At 42.6% G+C, this 8,211-nt stretch overlaps 1 long non-coding RNA gene across 1 annotated transcript in view; it reads right to left on the bottom strand.

The window, feature by feature from the left end:
• The window catches only part of LOC107182104, a 22,524-nt gene extending 14,572 nt beyond the window's left edge, over window positions 1-7,952 (bottom strand). The window contains exon 1 of the long non-coding RNA XR_001512822.1: window positions 7,828-7,952. This is a non-coding gene — a long non-coding RNA (uncharacterized LOC107182104). The remainder of the gene's footprint in view (window positions 1-7,827) is intronic.
• Window positions 7,953-8,211: the final 259 nt, after the last annotated feature.

Here is an 8,211-nt window from a genome sequence, read left to right as displayed (position 1 = left end):
ATATATAAAACCTGAAAACTATTTTTAAAACAGATTTGCCTCAATCCATTTCGCAGCTCAGGTGTGTGCCAGCCGAAGCAGTGAAGTGTTCTAAAGTCTTTCACCTTCCCTAAAGATGTTCAGAAATTCTTAGTGGGAAATTTGGAAGAACAAATTTACAAGTAAAGGTGGAGTAAGATTTTTTGGTTCCTTCTCAATGTAGTGGGAAGAAGGTCAGTGAGCCCCATAGTGGGTTCCAGAAAGAAATGTCAACTCACGTTTCCAGGCAACAGCCTGGAAGCCATAGTGACTGTCAACCTTCCAAGGAGGATGACTCTGTCAGGACGGGTGGAATTATGTCGTATTCCTAGAATAGGGTAGCAAAAGTCCCTCTGTTGAGCAAAAGTCACTGTGCTGGGATGAAGAACTCTGTTGACACAGACAGAATATTCCAGCACAGGGATATCTATGTTAGAGCGCTTGTTATGAAGGGGATGGGGGGTGTCTTCTTTGGTGAGCAGCTCACTCCTTCCCCCAACAATAGATAAAAGACTACCGTGAAAGCCACTTGGTTGTCTAAGGTCCCACATGTCTCGCTTTCCCTGCTAATGATCAATCTGAGGATTTTCCTTGTGAGCTCAACAGGAAGGTTCCAAGGCCAGCTGGCCAGGGACAGAAGCCTCTCTCCCTTGCTGCTGGCTTCCCTGCTGAGAGGACACCAGCTGCTGCCCAGGAGGCATCCAGCATGATTCACCGGCCTATTTGAAGTAGGTGATCTGAGCCGTGTTTCACAAGGTCTGTGACCAACACAAGGCTCTGTGACCATTTCTCCCACTAATTCCTCTGCCTGCAGCTGGGGCCTGATCAAGGTCAAAGCCAAAGTTTCTGCTGGGATTTCCACAAGAAACTATCCCGGCTCCCTCTGCTATCCTTTCAGGTTCCTAGAACCTGTGGCTTTTACTCTGTCTTACAAACACCAAGCCAACAGCTTGCCAGAACCCAAGGTCAGCGCCTGAGGAATCAGTTGCCACTCCCATCTGTGGGTCTTGGAACTGTGGACAAAAGGGGCCACATGCTGACCTGACAAGCTCAGGGGAGGCCATGGCAGTTTTGCAAACTCGGAGACCTAAAGTAACCACAAAGGATGGTCTGAAATTAAGCTTTAACTAAAAGCAGTTACGGTGGGCAGTTATTTCCTAGGCCAGTATCTTTATTGACAAGGTCAACCTTTACCTTAACTGAGCCTATCTGTCTTTTTGCATCTAAGATAACATACCCTTGAAATGTCTGGGTAACTTGTAACTTCATTTTTCTGGAGGCCCTGGGGCACAACCAGATGTACTGGGCACCAGGACAGATACCACAAATTCCTTCATTATCATGTTAATTGATCCTGCACCCACCTAAGTTTGTGTCCATCATTTTACTTTTTATCCAGTCCCAGGGTCCCCCCACTTTTGCTTTATCCCACCTCCTTAATCTATCACCAATGAATTTCATGTAACCCACCTATGTCCCTCCTTTGATTGCAATGTATAAATACAGATGTACCCCGCCATTCTCCAGAGCAATATCTCAATTCGTTGAGGTTCTGCTTCCCGGCATATGTCGACAGTTTGGCTCAAATAAACTCACAAAAATTCTTTACAGGTTCAATGGTTTTTTTTATGTTAACAGAACAAAAGTGAGGTCCAAGGCCATCACCTGCCGGATGGAGGCAGACTGCTGGCTAGGGGGCATTCCGACAATACCAACTGCCGTCCCGGATATGGAACATGGTTTTAGAACCCAGAGACAAGCATCCTCCTCGGAGACCCATTTGGTACATGAGGACTGTGTGCTCCTGGGCTGTGCACTCCTTTCTCCCTGTCTACCTGCCCACAGAGTTGTGCTTTGTCCTGAGCTGTTGAGTCAGCTTCCACCCTGTGGACACTGTGGCTTAGGCACTGATTATATTTTCCTAGAAGTTTCAGAGCCTAACTTGTGACCTTAGCCTAATAGACATCCAGGCAGTCACTGCATGCATTGTGTGTGTTAATTTTTCTCCTTCAAATTCTCCTTTCTTTAGTTTATATTTGCCTTATTTTAGTACTTATTGTAAAATGTACCTTCTTTTGCTTTATGGAATGAAGCTAGTAAGTATTTTAAGTCCTTTGAAAGATCTGTAGATTGTTAGGCCCCTCTCAGACCTCCTGCAGGACTCTTTCTTACCCACTCCAATCCCTCTTTGAATGAACACCCCAGCCAGGAAGCGGGTTGTGATGAAATAGACCTGATCTGGCACACAGAGAAAAATCTGTGTGCACTGGTCTTTAGTGTTTGTTGCTACATACAGTATTTTAAAAAATGCTGGAAAACTTCATATGCCTGAGCTTAAGGACACCTCTCCATGAAACTGCGCATCTTCTGAACATGCTTGACAATTCCTTCTGTCATCACATAAATTGAAATGTCAGTCCAGTTGCTGCCCCAAACCATCACTACTGGGGTTATGTGCTCTGATTTCTCTTTAGTTGGAAGACAGTAACTTTCCATACACAGGAAAGTCTAAGTGCAGAAACAGTTGTTTGGGTTTCTTGAGTTGGGCCAAATGAAACCTGACTGCGGCAGGCTCTGTCAAAACAATACTTGGTCTGAGTGGCAGCTACTGTTGGTCTGGCTTTGATGAAGTGTGAGGAACATGAATTCCACAGGCCACAATAGCTTTGGTGGGAGCCTGCGTGTGAATCCCAGTGTTTATTTACAATTTTGTGCCCTGGGCTGTTTTGATTTCGGTCTGAAAGGTATTCCTGGGCTAAATAACTTCTGCCTTTGGCACCGGGAGAACAACCAGGAACTATTTGGCAAAGGAACTTGGGCTTTTTCTCATACACTAGAATCTGGACATGGGATCAGAGAATCTTGGAAAAACCACTTAGAAAATGTAGGCCTGGTCTATTTGCTAAAATCATTCCCCTTTGCATTTACCTTTGCAGACATTCGCTTCCTGCCTCAATCACACATTCAAATAACAAAGTTGTCTTTAAGTCTGAACAAACGTGGACTGTTGCCACTGTGCATTGTTATCTCAATTGTCCAAATGGTCCAAGGAAAATAATTGAGGCGTATTTGACTGATTTCTCTTACTTCCCAGACAGATTGTGATTCATTGGGAAAATGTTCCCTGTGGTTTTTAGAGCATTTTCAAGCAACAGCCATGCTGAAGAGGCCTCGGAGTATGAAGACTAGTTTCTAAATGACACATAATACCTGGGCAGAAGTTTTTTGTGTTCTGTTTTGTTTTTTTGAGATCCGAGATCTCAGCTAGTTCTAGGTTCAAGCAGAGCAAAGACCCTTAGTAAATTTCACCAACATCTATCCCAGACCTTTGACCTTTATTACAAAACATACTATTAAGCCTTTGCTCCAGTCACAAAAGGAACTTCTCTCCCCCTCCCATGAAACATTGTGGTTTTACAGAAAAACTTGGCCAACACATCAGGTTTATGTCCAGTTTGGGACAAATATCTCAGATATGAGAATTCAACATGATTTGTGGGTTCTGTTTTCTGAGAAATTTCAGTGACAGCACTTTGAAACCTCATCGAGCCATTATGCAGAGTGACTGAGCCGCCAAACCAAAATTCCTCTTAAGGTTTGATGTTCCATCTCCTGGTGGTTTGAGGCCTGTTTATAATACAATAGGTGCAAACTCCTATAACCCAGGCAACACCCCATGGGATGAAACTATTCAATCCAATCTACAGTGACCCATGGGGCTTTGTCACTGTTCTCCAAGGAAGCAATATGGTACCTGGGAAGCCATCTTAACCCATGAGGAGAAGGCCGGAGAACAAACTACATAAAATATGCAAAAATCCTGGCAAGTGGTGGTGGCCAAGAATGTTCTCCCCCAGCCTGAGACTTCATAGAGATCAGGACCCTTCTAGAAAAAGAAAAGAAAAGATATATTAGTGTAGGACAGTGATGGCGAACCTATGACACACGTGTCAGAGGTGACACGCGAACTCATTTTTTTGGTTGATTTTTCTTTGTTAAATGGCATTTAAATATATAAAATAAATATCAAAAATATAAGTCTTTGTTTTACTATGGTTGCAAATATCAAAAACTTTCTATATGTGACACAGCACCAGAGTTAAGTTAGGGTTTTTCAAAATGCTGACCCGCCGAGCTCAAAAGGTTCGCCATCACTGGTGTAGGAGGTGGTTCGACACAAAGACCCACACACACACACACACACACACACACACACTTTCTTGGGAGGTTGAATCCAGGGAAAGGGTGAATAGTTGGGATTTAGGAGATAATTTGACTACAGAGGGGCTGTTACCCACTTTTAAGGTCAAGTAGTCACAATAACTCAGAATATTTGAAAGTTCTGTGCAAGGTTGACTTTAACAGTAATATTTTACTACATCTAAAATCTTAGCACCTTACAAAGTTCTTTCTAATTCATCTCTAAGGTATGAAATTATTACAGGCTTCATCCCTAAGGGGTTAAGGATTTCCATGATAGAGACAAGTAAACCAATGTTCTGTGGATTTTGTTGTTTATTTTATGGAGCACAGAATTCTATTCTCTGAGGCTTTTGTACTAAAATTTCATCAGCATGTATCCCACTCGGGATATGGTATGATTTCTGGTTTTTCTCCCTTCATTCTCTTCCTGATGTGAGCCTAAGGCCATCCCTTACTGAGTATTGTTAGCAGATGAATATATTGAAAGGTGATGAGTACAAAAGAACTTGGCTGCCATCCAGTCAGTATATTAAAAGGATGATAATTCAAAATGTTGAAAATGAGCACTGTGTGGGATTTTCGGATCCCTGAGGCTTTAATGCACTTGCAATGCAGGGACAAAGATTTGCCTCCCACAACCCTATGTTTACAGGGTATTTATTCATCTGGTTGTGACTCCACTTGCCAGCCTTGTAAATGCCCAGGGATAGATCAGAGCACAGTCTAGACTAAATCTGTGTCACATGCCCACGGTGGGTGGGGACAAATCCCTCTGGCAGCTGTTGCAGCTCTCATGTAACAAAACCAGCACTGTAGAAGGGCCCACAGGAGGCCTCAATCTCATGCCCTCGTGCCCTGTCCCTCCCTGTCCCTCCTCCCTTTAATAGGAGCTCAGGAATGAGGTGGGGGGGCCAAGAGGAAACCAGAATCGCCAGATTCCTTTTTACAAACCACTTTCCACTTTATTGAAAACACAGCAAGGCCTAGGCAGGGAATCATGTGCTGACCACCAATTTCCTAAAAAAGCAGAAAAAAAATCTGCCACAATTACTTTCAGGTAAATCAAGTTTATAATAAATATTTCTCTGTTTTGTAATTATAAAATTATTTTAATTTTTCTTTTAATTCACTTATTTTGCCTAAGTACAAATGTATATATGGTCTTTGCAATTAGGTACATAATATATATTTCTAAAGGGGCCAGCCAAACACTTGCCTCTGTTCATAAATAGGCATATGTTATAGTCAGTGACATATATATGTATATATTACAATGATATATATTCACTGTTAAATTAAGCAGAGCCCAGCTAATGTCCTCTCTCCCAGGCCAGATCGCCTGAATCCCAAGCAGCAGAAAAAGATAAAAAAAAAGATGGGGGAAATAGCAGAAGAGAGGGGTTTATCTTTTTTTAGAAGAGACATATAATGTGTAAGTTGAAGACTATGCAAAGCTAGATTTTAATTTGATATAAACTGCTGGGAGTTTTTCTTTATAAGATATTGTGGCAATGATGGCTTTGCATTCTTTGGTACCTCAGATCCAGGAACCCTGAATTCTGTAAAGCAGCCCTTGTCTTCCAATCTCTGGCTCACCTACACCCTAGGAGATTTGTGGAAAACTAGTCCCCTTTGCACATTTTAAAGTTGATATCTAAAGAGTTTTCTTCGTAAGTTTGTATAGTTGCAAAAAAATATAATTCCTACCGTAATTAAAAGTTTTACATTTTAAAATAAAAAGGTGTCCTGGCCAGCTGCTGCTAAGACTTGAAATGAGGCATGACTACCTGGGCATGGTTAGCAAGAGAACAAATATTTGGTTCAAATTAGAAACTTTTTAAAAAATGTCTTGAGACTTTTGGTATGATCCTGCTGGAATTATCATCCTTTGGACTTATTTCTCTCTCTTCCCCACAACATAGCCCCTTTGTCTGCTTCCCCGGAGCTAAAACCCTTCTGCTTTCCTCCGTTGTCTGGCCTACTGACACCACCCCTCTCGGGGAAGCAGGATCTTGCTACTCAGACAGTCCATGCTGGGATCACTAAGCCCTCCAGGCAGGCAGGGCCAGGCAAGGCTCAAACTCTCAGAGCTGTGTGGGAATGGCCTATGGGTCACCCACAAGGGGCCCAAACCCTGGTCTCAGGGAGGCCTCTTGTCTTCATTCTTGCAAAAGGGCATCTTTTTTCACTTTGTGCAAAGCAGTTGTCCAGCCAGCCAGCATTGCTTGCCCAACTCATTCCTCTGTCTCAGGAGGCTAACAGGCCAAGTAAGGAAGGGTGTTAAAGGGGAGACCAGTCACAGAAGAGTGAGACTCTCTGATTGTGCCACACACACAGTCTGGATAGCTTTTGAGTCCTTGTTAGAAGCGCCCTAGAGACACTTCTCAGAAGTATCACATTCAGAGATGGGATTTGGAGGCTTGTTCCAACAACATAGTCTCCCAGACATTATCAGTGTAAAATGAGCTGCAAATCTGCACACAGCTTTCTCTCAGCAAGAACACCGAAAAGTGAGAGGGGAAGTGGTATAGAGGGCAAAGGAAAGGATGAGATTATCCAAGACTCAGTAAAGACATTCACAAATACTTATTGAGCACCTAGTATGTGCAAAGCCTTCTATGAGGCACCTTGAGAAAAGAAGACCAGGACCGAAGTCAGAGGAATGTGGCATAAGGGTGCAATTTTTCCTCTCCCCTGGACATTTCAACAAGTTAACTATCTATGATTCAACAAAGAAATCCCTGCCCAACACAGACCCATGCCTGAGAGACCCACTCACTGAAACACATATAGGTGAGCATCCAGGAATGAATGAGGAGAGGAGAAGGGATGAAAATGCAGTTGGCCTGCAGACACAGCCCTGCAGCTGGGAGCTCACAGCTCAGGGCAGAAGAGGGAAGAAAGTCAGAGGTAGCAGGCACTTCCCTTGGCGGGGTGGGAGGAAGAGAGAGGTGTGTGTAGGGGGTAGTGGGGGAGTGAGAAGGGGCAGTAGGGCGAGCAGTGGAAAACGGCAACAGGGTGAACAGTGTCTGAGTTGGCAGGCACCTGACAGAACTCAGGTTCTGCTGTGAGGCTCCTCACTGGTTCCTGCCCCAGCTTCTACTACTGAAGAAGCTAGAAGTAAAAGGAATAATGGGAGGAGGAGTCAGGAGCTTATATTATTTATTTGAGGAAAGGCTATATCAGGTGCACCAATCATTAAGGGCACTATCAGTTATGAAACCACCAATTATAATAGGTATTACTATGAAAAAAATTATTATGAAGGCATGGGCAGTAACAATTACATTGTAAATTTGATCATCTCCTAATAAAACTCCAGGTTGACTCAATTCAGCATAGATTAACAGACTTAAGGCAGTACCTACTATGCCTGCTCAGGCCCCAAATAAAAGATATAAAGTGTTGATATCCTTATGATTAATTGAAAATAATCAACAATTTATGAACATAGGTAAAATGGCTGAGCAAGCATTAGATTGTAAATCTAAAGACAGAGGTTGAACTCCTCTTTTTACCAAATTCTGTGGTGTAACACATATTGAATTGCAAATTTGAAGAAGCAGCTTCAATCCTGCCTGGCTCCTCTCGCCTTTTTTTCCTCACTGTAGGAGAAGTAGAGTGAAGCCAGTTGACTAAGGTGTTTAGCTGTTAACTAACATTTCATGGGTTTGAAGCCCATCAGTCTAGGAAGGGCTTAGCTTAATTAAAGTAAATGACTTGTATTCATTTGATGTGAGATAAAATCTTGCAGTCCTTTTTTCAGGAGTTAAACAAATAATATTTGCTTGAAGCTTTGAAGGTTCCTGGTCTGGATTAACTTAAACTCCTAGTCTAGAATTACTATGGCTGGTGCTAGTGGAAGAGTCAGGGTTGGAGGTTACAATCAGAGATGATAAATGTGTTATTTGTTTTATACTTTCAAATTGTCATTTGATTTTTATGTTATTTATTGTCGGGAATATTGTGAGTGATTTGGCATATGTAAGT

This window comes from Myotis davidii, unplaced genomic scaffold, assembly GCF_000327345.1.
Source record: "Myotis davidii unplaced genomic scaffold, ASM32734v1 scaffold515, whole genome shotgun sequence".
Classification (NCBI taxonomy): domain Eukaryota; kingdom Metazoa; phylum Chordata; class Mammalia; order Chiroptera; family Vespertilionidae; genus Myotis; species Myotis davidii.
This window is presented reverse-complemented; position numbering and strand designations above follow the sequence as displayed.